Raw genomic sequence first — 15,422 nt, 5'->3', positions numbered from 1 at the left:
AACCCCATTTGAGAATGACGGAACTACCCTGAGAAATCCATCAGAAAATTCTGCCCTGCAGTGCAAATACACGATATAACATCCACCATAGTGCAGAAACCGTAGCAGAGAGAGGTAGACATGCAATGATTTGGGGGAGATAGGGTTATTGAAATAAACAGAACCAATATTCATCTCAGTGTCCTTCACCATCAGGACAAACAATCTAAAGGAGAGTATAAAGGACAGCTGAGAAATATCTGAATGTGTTTAGAGGAAAGCTGCAATAATTGACCCATGATATTCTAAACAAGTGTTAAGGCTATGTTCAGACTGCCATCAAAAATCAGATTTTTTGATCATAATGTAACAGCCTCCTCCTTTGCTGAGTTTTTCTTGTGATAAATGTGGATATGCCTATGTTGTTACCAATGCAACCCATGCAGATATGATATGTCTGGACACAAATTTGATCACTAGTGTGGACAGTCTGCCTGAAAAAATCTGATTTGAGAAAGTTTTGTGTGTGTGTGTGTGTGTGTGTGTGTGTGTGTGTGTGTGTGTGTGTGTGTGTGTGTGTGTGTGTGTGTGTGTGTGTGTGTGTGTGTGTGTGTGTGTGTGTGTGTGTGTGTGTGTGTGTGTGTGTCAAATCAATCAATAAATCAATCAATCAATTAATCAATCAATCAATCAATCAATCAATTTTATTTATATAACGCTTTTGTTAAATAAGACAATATTGCAACAAAATTTGATTTGGCTATACAGTTGTTCTGGAGAAAACAATGATGCTATCAGCTTGTTTTAATTTATCATATAGCGACAATGTTGGCAGGTCAGTATTATAGTTAATTAAAGCTGCAGTCTGTAACTTATAACTCTAGTGGTTAATAAACAGAACTGCATGCGTCTTGCGGAAGAACATTGCACCCAGATCTACTTCTCTCTGTTTATGTCTATGGCGGATCACGTAGGTACTGTGCTCCTCCGCAGTGGTACCTACCGGTCTGGCCTGAAATAGTCCCAATATAAATACTTATTATAAGTGTACCATAATGATTCAGGGTAAGACAAAAACATGGTTTGGATAATGGATTCATGTTGTACATTCTCATTATATAATCTTTGTAAATCTTGAACACAAAAAAGTTACAGACAGCAGCTTTAATTAACTTTATTTGTATATTTAGTTAAATAACTTAGATCATAATTTCAGTGTCCCCAACTGAGCAAGCCAAGCCAACAGTGGCAGTGACAGTGGCAAAGAACCAAAACTCCACCAGGGCATGATGGAGAAAAATAAACCTTGGGAGAAACCAGGCTCAGTCGGGGTGCCAGTTCTCCTCTGGCCTATTAACACACCGTGTATGATTATTATTCTGGCAACCTTACAGGTCAGAAATCATATTAGATCGGAATATTTTACGGAAAATAACATTTTTACAGTATTTTCTTGTAACTTTGAATTACGTTTAAAACTATGTAAACATATTACAAACAATATCTGTAAATAAACTATTTGACTGTTATTTTAGTGATTATATCATTAATGACAAATTACAGTAATTCTCAGTTTCATACAGGAAAATCACTGTATTATTTATACAGTATTTTTCTGTTTTCATAAATAACATACAAATTCGTCGTTCCTGACCCTCCAGGCAGGGAAAAGAGTCGCGCTAACGTTCAGGGCTTGGTCAGACTGCGCAAGCATTTCTGCCCGCCTCCTGGCAGCTCTCTGAGTCCACCCCCTTCACACTCGCCGCCAGTGTGTCTCGAGGGGCGGGGTCGGCTCAACCTCTTGCCACTCCCACGCCAGGGAATGGAGACGCCTTAGGCTTTCTCCCCCTGAGTCCGTCGGATCCCATTTCCACTACCCGTTTTCTAGGAGACACGGCTCAGTCTCTCCAGCAGTCAGTGGACCATGCGTTTCCCACTCAGGTCATCGCAGCCTCCTGGCCACATATGGACGCGATTCCTCCACGGAGTCCCACCCTAATCAGGTATGCCACTGCACTTCACTACTCCTCTTCTCTTTTCATCCAAGAGTGGAAACGTTTTCTAGGAGTGTCACCCTGGGTGCTTCACACAATTCAGCTTGGCTACACACTTTAGTTTTGCTGCCCCCCCCCCCCCCCGAAGATCCAAATTACAGCATCCCTCTACCGCCTTCTGAGGGTGTCAAGGTTGCTTTCAAGCCCTATCAGTGTGGCGAGACCCTCTTTTTCTCCAAAGAGGTGTCAGCACGGGGGTCGTTTACCTTCGCCAGATTATCTGGACTAAGGAGACTCAAGCCTGGCACGTTAACTGCCCAGAGCTAAGAGCGGTCTCCCTGGGCCTTCGGCATTTCCTCACCCTCCTCACAGGGCACCATGTTGTTGTCAGCACAGACAACATGGTGGTAATGTCTCATGTGAATCGCCAAGGGGGCTCTCGGTCGCACACCCTGGACAGGCATGCGTGCCGTCTCATCCTGTGGGCCAAGGGCAAATTCCTGTCCCTCAGGGCAGTCCATATTCCCGGGGTTCTGAACCTCACGGCAGACTCCTTTTCGAAGCAGAAACTCAAGTCAGGGGAATGGATGTTAAATCCTCTCACAGTAGCCCAGATCTGGGAGCGGTTCGGCAGAGCGGAGGTGGACCTCTTCGCTAAGATGGAGTTGTCCCAATGCCCGCTTTGGTTCTCTCTAAGTCCTCCTGCGCCGTTTGGAGAAAAAGAGGGTCTCGCCACACTGATAGGGCTCGAAAGCAACCTTGTGACACTCTCAGAAGGGTGCCTGAAAAACCTCCCACTTGGAAGAGTAAGCTTCCTCATAGAGGGAGCTATGGCATTAGCGATGGTCTCCGTAGCCGTAGCTGCCAGTCATTTACCGTTTTTTTTACTTTTTTTTTTTACAGTGTAGGTATCACGCAAGAGACGAGTTTATTTAGCATGGCGCGTCGATGTGTGTGTGTGTGGTCCTGGCATTCCTTATGTTGTACTATGCTCAAAGGGATAATAATACAATATTTTGTATGTAGTGGGGACATATTTTTGTAACTCTGAGGAAAGCAGCTTATAAATCATGAAAAAATTTTATATATGTAAATATTGTGAACGCTTTCTGTGAGGATTGTGTTTAGGGGTGGAGTTAGTGTTAAGGATATACAAAAATACAGTTTGTACAATATAAAAATCATGTCTATGAAATGTCCCCTTAAAACATGGCAGCCCAAACCGTGTCACATGCACACCGGGCTCTGGCCTGGTCATATCCTGAATCTTCTCAAGGCTTTGATCAACTTAAACAAGCTTTTACCACTGCTCCTGTTCTCATGCACCCAGATCTTGAATTATCATTTGTAGTAGAAGTGGATGCTTCGACCACTGGAGTAAGGGCCACGCTTTCTCAGCGGCAGGGGAACCCTCCATACTTCACCCATGTGCTGCCTTTTCTCTGAAGTTATCTCAGGCAGAGAGAAATTACGACATTGAAAATCTGGAATTAATGGCTATTAAGCTAGCCCTAAAGGAATGGAGGCACTGGCTCAAATGGGCTCAACATCCCTTTTTAGTGCTCATGACCACATAAATCTTGAGTAAATCCACTGGTCTCACTCCCTTTTAGTGCATACTCGGCTTTCGACCACCCCTGTTTCACTGGGCAGGGAAAGCATGGAGGTTCCAGCTGTGGACCACTGTTTTAAGGAGAGCAAAGGGGTGTGGAAAACACCTCATCAGGAAAGTTTGGCACCAGAGCCAGGCCAATACCCAAAGATCAACCATCCTGAGCAGAAGGTCAGGTTCTCAACCATGGAAATCCAGCTCCGACTCCCATGTAAAAAGTTATGTCCAAGATTTATTGGTCCATTTACCATTGTCAAACAGATTAATCCAGTGATTTACCAACTCAAGCTTTCTATAAATTATCATATTCATCACAATTTGTAGACTGGGAGGGTTACGTCCCCAAGGACAAGTTCAGGGTCGCAAGAGATGATATCCTCGATCCTTCTTTAATCACCAGAATCCGTGTTGTACATCCCAGCCATCCAGCGCCTCAGGGTAGAGGCAGACCCAGACATTGGGATCGCCGGTCCGCAGCACACTGGGCTCTTCCTCTCCATCATTCATCCACTCATCTCCCCAGAGTTTTAATGAGCCACACCTGAAACATTTCATTAGAGTGTGTGGAGCAGATATAAATGCTGAAACAAAGACCTTTGTGTCTTAGGGCGTTTCTCAAAACCAAATACACAAACTTCAGATGTGTGGCCTTATTAGATTAGACTTGGTAAGTTCGACTCAAGAGAATGAACTCCAGAGGAAGTCTGGGAATTCTGCAAACGAACCAGCAGCGTTCTTGATCACTCAGCTCGCTCTGGCTACTCCGGTTATCTCTGTATGTATTTTTGACACTACAATAAAACAAAATATGTTATAAAACACCACTCTGCCTCTATTCGTTATTCAAAAAATAAATAAATTCTTGAACATATTAATACAGTATATGGTTCATTCAATATGTGTGCACATATGATTATCTTCACAGTAATAGGCTACAATTAAATATGACATAAAACACAACCAAGTCTCTTTTTGTTAAATGTCCATTTTAATTATCAAAGAAATAAATGAAACTTCACTTTGCCCTCAGCTAAAACTAATAGCCAGGGAACAAATTACAGATTCATGGCACCAAAGATTGGCCGTTAGATATAAACAAGACAAATGATATCTCATTTTTAACAACTACCGAGACATCAGAGCCAGTGCAAACGGCTGAAGTTCTAGCAGAGAAAAGGCTGCTTTCAGCGGGGTTAACGAGCACCGAGCACCTGCTGATCAACTGGACCTCACAATTTCGAAAACGGCAGATCAAGTTAAAATATGCGCTTTATAAATAAACCACATATTTGAGCTTTAAACAAGTACATTCTCACCTTAAAAGTATTAAAACTACATTTCTTGATGCAATAACAGTAGTATTATTATTACATTTACATTTATGCATTTAGCAGGTGCTTTTATCCAAAGCGACTTAGAATTGAGGAGTACAGGAAGCAGTCATGAAGAGGCGAAGAAACGCAAAATGTGCCCTAAATACAAAGGTTTGGATATTACTCAGAGTAGCAAAAACTAGAATAGGGAGGGAAAAGAGAAAAATAGAGGAGGAAGAGTTAGATTAGAATGTTTGTTTTTTTTATGATAAGATTAAGTGCTCATGGAAGTGATGAGTTTTTTGAATGAAGCGAGTGATTCTGTCGTCTGTATGGATGATCATTCCACCAACCAGGAACAGTGAATGAAAAAGTTCTGGAGAGGGATTTCATGCCTCTCTGTGATGGTACCACAAGCCTACGCTTGTTAGCTTGTTACATTATACGTGGGTTTTACCATTGTATGATGCTTGTTGTTTGGTGCGATATGCATTTTGGGATACTGGTCTGTCTGATGTCCACACAAGTCTCCTCTCGATGCATCCTCGATAAAAGGGGTGGATCAAGGACACATCTGGTGATTTGAACTTTGCTTGGCTAGATGTGAACTTTGAATTGGAACAGTACTTGGGCAGTGATTGATGACGATTCACAATTCCATGAGCAGACAAGTAGCCAAGAACGCATGTTGAGAAACAGCTTTGGTCTGACTTTGAAAACTGTAAAGAACCAAATTCACAGAATGTTCCCTGTTATGATTATAAGGAATCGATTCGGATCAAATAACACAAAAGGGTATTGAATTACAGTGAAAGGAACCGTAATACATATTAAATTATTAAAAAATTATATTTAACACTTTATCAATTATTCGTCCAGCGATATGCTGAAATTAGAGTACGTTATCAATCTTGAATCGGGATATTACCCGTTACAACGGCAATAATTCTCTGGCCCGTTTGGGCATCCTTGATCAGTTTTACAACCGGTTCAGGGTTCGGAGAGGGGGGTCTCTGGAATGCTTTGTCGACTCACTGCTGGAATATATATATATATATGTTTAATCATTCGAAGGGACACAATTTAAGTTTTAACTTACTTGAGATGCATTCTGTTCTGTTTCTTCATTTCAAAGTGTTAGTTGGAATCCCCACGTCAGTAATATCAACTGCAGCCCTGGATGCCGGACCTTGTCAAAAGATATCCATTTTGTCTGGTGTGCTAACCAGCAAAACGTGTCAACAGAAAGTCTTGTCTTGTACCTCAAGAGTCTATTAACTCAGCTTGAGAGTTTGACTGAGAAAGCCAGAGAAGAGCAGAACCGTGAGATGCATAGTCTTAGTTGTTCATGTTTAAATGCTCTGGCCAGTACAATTCCAACAAGTGTTATTATACCAAGAGACAAAACAATGGAAAATTACTGCTTCGAGTTTGAGTGTTTGAGTTCCTACAGTAAATCATTCATCATTTGATTTTACCAGGAGGGATGTTCACAAAAACCAACTGAGAAAACCCCTCCAAATCAAATCGTTCAGACTCCTCCACCTTAGACACAAATAACTTCATGCTACCGTGACTGATAATATTTTATTTCATTGCCTTTGTACCAATCAATAAATATCTATTTTATGAAATCTAACAAAAATGATTAATGATGTTATTTATGGCCTGAACAGAAGATAAATGAAGACATTATTCCCTCATTTTATGAACTGATACAAAATTCAAGACTATTCTGTTTCTTTCTCTCTCTTTTGTCATGTTGCTTTTCTTTTTGTTTTATAAGAATAAATGTGAATGTGAAAAACCTCTCCTCTCAAGTGTGCATAACAACCCTTGAAAACAAAGAGCTAGGTTCACTTTACTGTACACGGGATGTAATAATGTTTTGGTATAGAATTAACCATTTTTTTCTGCTCCGCTTCACCTCAGCACATCATTCCAAGTTTGTGACTATTAATAGCGAATTCTCCATGACATGAGTCTGAACCAATGGCATAGGATTTTCAAAAGCATGCTGATGTAAACAAAACAATCTTACTCATGCTGACTGTCAGATCCGAGGCAAGCACACAAAGCCACCTCAGACAGTGCACAATCATATCCACACATACACAGAATTACAGTATTTCAAAATATGTCTCTGTATTCACGCATACATTTTATTTTATGCCTTAAGTGAACGTTTGGTTAACTGTTGGACACTGGATGTGTAACATTATATCCATGCATTACACTAGGTCTGAATATATAGGCTGTCTGTTTAACCGCCTTCCATAACTTACAGAAAAAAACGTGACTGGCTCAGCATATGACATCGGACATAGTGTAAGCGTTTTGAATTGCGAGAGGCGTAACACTTTCTTTGTAAGTTGAAAACAGAAGGCAGTCTGGCAGGAGCTAGATATTTTAATTCATAAAGTTTTAAATATGGATATCTTTCTTACAAAAATTCAGCAATTCACCTCAAAGGGCCTTTATTGTGGATTACTTATAAAATGGATGTATGCACTTTATTGGGGTTCTAATTTTGGGTTGCCCTTATAAAGCTTGGATTAGCCAGGACATTTTTTAATATAAATCTTATTGTATTCGTTTGCAAAAAGAATGTCATACACACCTAGGATGGCTTAAGAGTGGGTAAATAATGGGCTAATTTTCATTTTTATCTCTGTCCTTCTTAGGTGTGGTTGCTAGGGGATTTTGTTTTTGAACCTTCAGAAAACCTTAACTTGGTTTTTGTCAGAATTTACTTTGCTGACTTGCTCAATTGTTTTTTTGTCTGACAAATCATAAATCATTTTGAAGTTTTCTTGAATAGAGAATGAAAATAATTATTTTTTTTTTGCTGTTGAAAATTTGCTCATTGCGACTCATTTTGCCAGCACGGGTCAGATATATATAAATATTAAATGCATGAACGTCTCAGGTTACGTATGTAACCATGGTTCCCTGAGAGGGAACGAGACACTGCGTCGAAACACTACGGGAACGCCTCTGCGTGGTTGCTTCATGAAGCACTAGTGAAATCTGTCCAATAGTGTGGAGATACGTCATAGGCGGGTGACGTCATCGACCAGGAAGCGAAGCTATAAAGCACACACGGACAAAACGGTCGTCAGCTTCTAAAAAAGTCGAACAAGTCGGTCACAGGCATGCCGGGAGTATGGCATCGCGACGTAGTGTCTCGTTCCCTTTCAGGGAACCATGGTTACATACGTAACCTGAGACGTTCCCTTTATCGAGGGAACTCGAGCTGCGTCGAAACACTACGGGATCGAAATACCCATGTCGCCATAGTACCAAGTGTCTGTGAACTGCTCAACCCACAAACACCCGGGAACCTGGGGTAGAAACTACATCTAAGTTGTAAAACCTCACAAAAGTGTGCGGAGAGGACCACCCTGCCGCATCACACACCTCTTGAAGAGAAACTCCTGATACTAGAGCCATAGAGGCCGCCATACTCCTGGTTGAGTGCGCTCGGACTTTCAAAGGTGAAGGCTGTCCAGCCAACTCACATGCTAATGAAATAGCCTCAACTATCCATTTGCTCAACGTCTGCTTAGATGCTGGTTTTCTCTTACTCGGGGACCCAAAACACACAAACAATTGATCCGATTTTTGCCACAGGGCAGCTCTGTGGACATAAGCATCTAGGGCCCTCACTGGGCAAAGCAGATTTAACCTCTCCTGGTCTTGGTCAAGGAACGGAGGCGGAGAGAATGCCTGCAGCATTACAGGACCTGCTACATTAGTCGGGACCTTAGGAACATACCCTTCCCTCGGGAACAAGAATGGACAGTTTTTAACGTTAGGAACTTCTCTGGTACCTCTTCAATAGTCTCAAACGGGGCTAGCATTAGGCCTTCTAATACTATGGCCAAGTCCCAGGTAGGCACCACCCTCGAGCGTGCTGCAGGCCTCAGCCTGTAGGTAGGCAGATATAGCCGCCACGTAAACCTTTAGAGTTGAAGGGGATAACACTGTGGAGAATTTTTCTTGCATAAACTCTAGTACTGAACCAACCGGGCAGTGAACTGAATTTAAAGAACGGCCTGTGCACCCTCTAAACTCTCCATTAAAGGGCGTATAGTCTCCTCGTAGAAGGTGCTCTGGAGTGCAACATGGTTTCTATCACCTCAGTAGATAGACCTTATTCTACGAGCTGGGCCCCCTCAGAGGCCAAGCCTACAGTTTCCATAACCCCGGGCGCGGGTGCACTACTGACCCCTTCACCTGGGAGAGAAGGTCCCTCCTGCCAGGGATTTCCCACGGGGGACCTTCGAGGAGAGACACAATGTCCGACAGCCATTCTCGGCCCGGCCAGAATGGAGCTATCAATAATAGCTGGGGCCCCGTCCCGGCGGACTCTATCCTGGAAGCAACGCCAGAGGGGGAAAGACGTACAGACGTGGCCAATGTGGCTGGATACGTGAGGGAGTAAAATAGGGGACAGTGCGTTGTCTTGCGAGACGCAAACAGATCCACCTGAGCTCGCCCGAAGCGATTCCAAAGGAGTCTCCATTCCCCCGGCACTACGGAGTCAGAGCTGCATCCATGCACTTCGTGAAAGTGCGGGGCGATAAAGCTAGGCCGAATGGCAGCACCCGATACTGCTTCCCCCTCGAAAGCAAACCTGAGGAATTTTCTGTGCTGCGAAAGGATGGAGATGTGGAAGTATGAATCTTTTTGGTCTATTGTGACACACCAGTGCTCGGACCTGATCTGACACACGATCTGTTTCAGCATGAGCATTTTGAACTTTACTCTCTTTACTGCCCTATTTAACTGACGCAGATCTAAAATAGGCCTTAGCCCCCCATCCTTCTTTGGAACTATGAAGTACCGGCTGTAAAACCCGACTCTCTGCAGTGGGGAGGGACCCTTTCTATAGCCTCTTTTCGCAGAAGAGTCTGTACCTCTTGCTCCATGACCAGAGCCTGCTCGGCGCTTACTACTGTAGGAGTAACCCCTCTGAATATGGGTGGGGTTAACCCGAATTGAATTCTGTACCCTTTTTCTATTGTGAGCAGGACCGATTTTGAGATTTTTGGCAGAAGTTTCCACGCTGCCAGAAAATCTACTAAGGGAACCAGCCTTTTAAGGCTGGCCTCTGGATTAGAGGTCTTCACGGGGCACCCGAGACCCGTGGACCCGGGATCCGACCCGGGACCCGTACGGGTTCGGGTCTATTTTTTAAATGGTCAGCCGGGTCCGGGTCGGGTCCTAATCTATTACTTCGGTTCCCGGGTCTGTTAATGTTGTAGCCTATGTAATACGTCAATCGGACTCAGAGAACACCTGGCCGTGAGAGTCAGCGCGGCTTGTGTGTTTTGTGTAACTTACAAATTGCTAAATTAGGATAAGAAAAGTGTGAGCCGGGAAATGAGGTTTAGAAATACACAACAACAACAAAAACACAAGCGCTCTCTCTCTCGCGCGCGCGCGCGCTCTCTCACTCTCTCGCGCGCGCTCTCTCAGCCTTTTAGAAAGCGGGCAGATTTAATGCATGCGCGCGGTAATAATGTACTCAAGAATATATTTCAAATCAGCAACAAGACCTCAGGTGAACTGTCACATAAATGTTTTCTGTGATGCTCAAATTGCGTAAAAAAAGGCTCATATTTCAGGTTGCTCCAGCTGACGCGCGAGTGCAGTCTCAAGCGCGTGTTATGTTTCTATGGCAACCCGAGCTTCCGCAGACCGCAGTGACTGTAATGACTTTAAAAATAATATGAATGAACCGTCTTGTTTAATCTTAAAGTTCTGCTAGTCAGACTCAGAGAGATTATGGCAAATAAATAATGGTAACGCAAGCGGCCATGGCACTAAACGAGCAATAGTTATTAGTTCAAAAGGGCAAACAGTCAAAGTTATTATGCGAATTAACTCATAAATCCGTCACTATGAAATAAAATTGACTTTTACAGCTGAAATGAGTGAATTAAGCATGCTTGGAACAATTAATGAGGAATATTGTAATACATCACAATCAAGGTACAAGGGAGACAACGGCTATATCGTTAGGTAGGCTGACTGAGACAAAGTTATTTTTCGCAGCTTGTTCATTAACTTGTTAACAGCAGTAACGTTATATTGTGTAATATGAGACAATCGGTCCAGTCGCGTCTGTGTCTTCCCGGCGGGTTCGGTTCCAGCTATCAAATAATAGACGGGTCCATGTCGGTTCCGGGTAATATATTTTTGGCATTTTTCGGATCTGCACGTGTCCGGGTCCAGTTTTTGAAATAATAGACGGGTCCAGGTCGGGTCTGTGTTGAACATTGCGGGTCTCTTCGGGTTCGGGTGCGAATTTTTGGACCCGTGAAGACCTCTACTCTGGATTTCTCTGGGCGGTCAGCCCGATGTCCTGTAACTGCATACCGGCAGGAAGCAACCGAACTGACCCCCTGAGGGCCCTCCTGGGAGGGCACAAACATCCCCACGCCGCTACGTTTCAGGGCGGACATGGAGATATATGTTCGCCGGGGACCGCCGCGCCCTGAAGCACCATAGGTGGCAGGGTTGGCAGTCCGGCCCCCCAATGGCATCGAAAGAGAACGGGCGCCTCGGCAAGCCGCACTCTCCCGAAGGTGACTGCCTTTGGAAGCCCTGCGCTTCTGGCGTCAGGACTTCTTCTTTGCCGAGGCCTTCCTAGAGATAATGACAGACCTTAAGTCTGCCCTACCTCGGGAAGACCTCGGCTGAGCGCGTTGCCCAGACCCCCAGCTGTCTCTCTGTGGGGGAGCCCGTGCAGCCACGCTCTCTTTTTGCTGCGCTCTGTAAGAGGAGGACGCACTCGGCTGGGGCTGCTCCCGCCCAGCAGCCCCAGAGGGATAAGATTTGAGGGGGAGAAAACGTTGGAATGCGGCTGCTTGTTTCTTTGCCTCTTGGAACCTCTCGACGAATGTGTTGACTGAGTTGCCGAAGAGGCCGGCCGGGGAGATAGGAGCATCCATCAGAAATTTCTTATCTCGCTCCTTGATGTCAGAAAGATTTAGCCACAGATGTCTCTCCGTGGCCACCAGGGCTGCCATAGAGCGGCCGATAGATTTGGACGTCTCCTTGGTGCCCCTGAAGAGACAAATCTGCAGCCCTCCTAATCTCCGCTATTGTTTCTCTCCCCACTTCCTCACATTCATCATCTATATCCCTCAGCAGGTCAGCCTGATAAGCTTGTAAAACAGCCACCGTATGCAAACACGCGGCTGCCTGACCTGCTGCCGAATACGCCCTGCCCACTAACGCTGATGTTGTTCTAACAGGCTTAGTGGGCAGCTGCGGAACCCTCAGCGACGATGCAGACTCGGGGGAGAGATAGCTCGAGAGCGTCTCTTCCACCTGAGGCATCACCGCATAACCATGGCTCTTCAACCCCATAATATTAGAGTATTCACATGTGGCGGGGTTGAAGACTCTGAATGATGCCTGTTTCGCCCAGGACCTCGCCACCTCTGTGGTGGTGGCGGGAAAAACGGTAAGCCCCGCTTTGGAGGTTGTGATCTGGATGGTAGGAAGCGCTCGTCTAATTTACTATACTGACGGGCTTCCTGTTTCTCGGCTGGCCAGTCAAGACTTAATCTGGCTACAGCGCGAGTCACAACTTCCAAAAGCTCCTCTTGAGCGTGTGTGTGTATAGGTGAGATGTGCTCTTCATCATCCAGGCTCACAACATCTAGTTCCTCGGAACTGGAATGCTGCTGCACCTCAGCATGAGCAGAAGAAACCGCAGAGCATGCTTCTAACTCGTGAACTGAGGCGTGAGATCCAGCAGGTAAGGGCAGAGATAGGGGATCGCCCGTCTCTAACCCCGCCGCTAGATTCATTTGCGATCCCCAGGACGCGAGCCTTCACTGCGCCTCGGCAACAGTGGGACCCGAGCCCTGAGGACCGCAAGCCGAACCACCCTCCTCGAAGAGTGCTCGGCGTGATCAAAGCGTTCTCATAGAGAGCTTTTTGCAATGCTCACAGCCAGCCCCCTCGAGAGCTGACTGGGCATGCTCTAGTCCCAAACACATTACACACAGCTCGTGTGTATCCCCACCCGTGATGTAGCGTGGGCAGGGAGTGACACACTGCTTGAACTGTTTTTCTCAATAGACAACACAAACATGAAATGGACAAACAATATTCACATAGAGCGCTTGTGAAGACACAGAAGCTGACGACCATTTGGTCCGGGTGTGCGTTATAGCTTCCTGGTCGATGACGTCACCCGCCTATGACGTATCTCAACGCTATTTGGCCAGATTTCACTAGTGCTTCATGACGCAATCACGCAGAGGCGTTCCCATAGCGTTTCGACGCAGCTCGAGTTCCCTCAATATAGGGAATCAGTAATTCACAATAAGATCATTTAGTTTACATTTCATGCCAACTCAAACTAATTTAATAAATAATCTTTTTATAATATATAATTATATAGCAGTGATGTATCCTATAAAAAATTCCAAGAAAAAATATAAGGTAACACTTTATTTGAATGGTTTCTTTAGAATTTTTTTTTTTGGGGGGGGGGGGGTTGCTAACTAATGCTGTCTTCACGTGCTATCAGAATTACCATAAATACTAGTGTGGTGTGGCAAGCAGCGGGGCGAGGGACCGCGAGAGCGGGCCGGTGATTAACGTTCACGAGTGCCAGCTGCGTGGCACACTGGTCTCGTCTCGCGGCCATGTAACGGGAGCATATAAGGAGGAGCAAGGACAGCGGAAGACGAGAGAGGACCAGGCCTGGAATTTTATGTTTAGTTTTGTTTATGTGTTTGTGGGCAGTTGTCCGTGAGGGGCTGCCCACGTTTTATTTTGTGTGTGTTTGCGGGCAGTCGTCCGTGAGGGGCTGTCCGCGGTTTTACTTTCATTTTGTTTATTTATTTTGAATAAATGTGTTTGAAACGTTCGCCGGTTCCCGCCTCCTTCCTTCCCATCTACAAACCGTATTACATTGGTGCCGAAGCCCGGGAGGAAGGAGGGACGCGCTGTCGGAGAGCCCTCGCTGCTGAGGGGGATCGCGGTGCTGAGGAGTTCGGGCAGCGCGGATGAGGAAAGACCGCGAGGGCTGCCCGAGGCGATGGTGCTGGAGCGGGAAAGGTGGGACAGAGACCTCGCTGCCGTGCCCCTGGGTCGAGGTGGGGTGGCTGCCGTCTGAGAGGGAGCGGAGGAGTCGCCGCGCTTGCCGGGGGCCGGAGCCTGCTGCCATCCGCCTGATAGGGGAGGAGCAGGGAGCGCGGGGCTCGCTGCCGGGTCCCTCGAAAGGAGGAGTCACCGCCGGCCGCCAGGGGGCGGAGGAGGATGGAGCGGCCCACCAGGCGTCCAGTGCCATCGCACAGCACCGCGAGGAAGAGCCTCTCGGCGGGCGGAGGGCCGAACGGCAGTGTGTCTGGGAACCGGACCAGAATTTTTTTTTTTTTTTTTTCCCTTCTTTCTTTTTTCCCTCTCTCCCCTCTCTCGTCCGCGGGCTCCGTGGGCTCCTCGTGCTCCCGTCTACATTTCTCTCGCCTCTCTGTCCTTACCCCCAGGTGCTGCGGCTGCCGTGATCGGCCCCCCCGGGAGAGGGGGGGAGGGGGAGTAGAGCGCCGTCTCGGGAGTGCCCCCCGGCCTGCGAGGGGCGATGGGGGTATGTGGTGTGGCAAGCAGCGGGGCGAGGGACCGCGAGAGCGGGCCGGTGATTAACGTTCACGAGTGCCAGCTGCGTGGCACACCGGTCTCGTCTCGCGGCCATGTGACGGGAGCATATAAGGAGGAGCAAGGACAGCGGAAGACGAGAGAGGACCAGGCCTGGAATTTTATGTTTAGTTTTGTTTATGTGTTTGTGGGCAGTCGTCCGTGAGGGGCTGCCCACGTTTTATTTTGTGTGTGTTTGCGGGCAGTCGTCCGTGAGGGGCTGTCCGCGGTTTTACTTTCATTTTGTTTATTTATTTTGAATAAATGTGTTTGAAACGTTCGCCGGTTCCCGCCTCCTTCCTTCCCATCTACGAACTGTATTACAACTAGTTTTCTGGTTAATAAATTGGATATGAACGGCCTCTCAAGTCAAAATTTGAATACGATGAGCTTGAAATCATGACATGAAGTGGGAAGACGAAATTTCCGATAGCAGGCGAAGGCAGTGTAACTCTTACTGTCTGCTTAATATCTGCTAACACTTTATCCTAATGGTCCCCAACATCTACAGACTATCAGTCCCTTTGCAAGGGTTAACCTCTACCCTTAACACTAATAAAGTACACTAATAATCAATTTAAACTCTAAAGAGAGTGTAGGTGCAATGTTACTTATAGCCAAAATAATTTCTAAAGGGGACCATTAAAATAAGTGTAACCAAAAATACATTTTTTATTTGATTTAAAAAATATAGATTAATATCAAAAATAAATATGGAATCTAGAAGTGAAAAGAGAGACAACAGTATGATATGCTTTTATGACTTCATAACTCAGAACAACTTTTGACAGATGAAGAAAAGGCTTCATACCCCTCTGTATGAGATTAAGTTCTGTGATATAAACTACATATACAGTGGGT

This window comes from Pseudorasbora parva, chromosome 12 (assembly GCF_024679245.1).
Source record: "Pseudorasbora parva isolate DD20220531a chromosome 12, ASM2467924v1, whole genome shotgun sequence".
NCBI classification, from domain to species: domain Eukaryota; kingdom Metazoa; phylum Chordata; class Actinopteri; order Cypriniformes; family Gobionidae; genus Pseudorasbora; species Pseudorasbora parva.
This window is presented reverse-complemented; position numbering follows the sequence as displayed.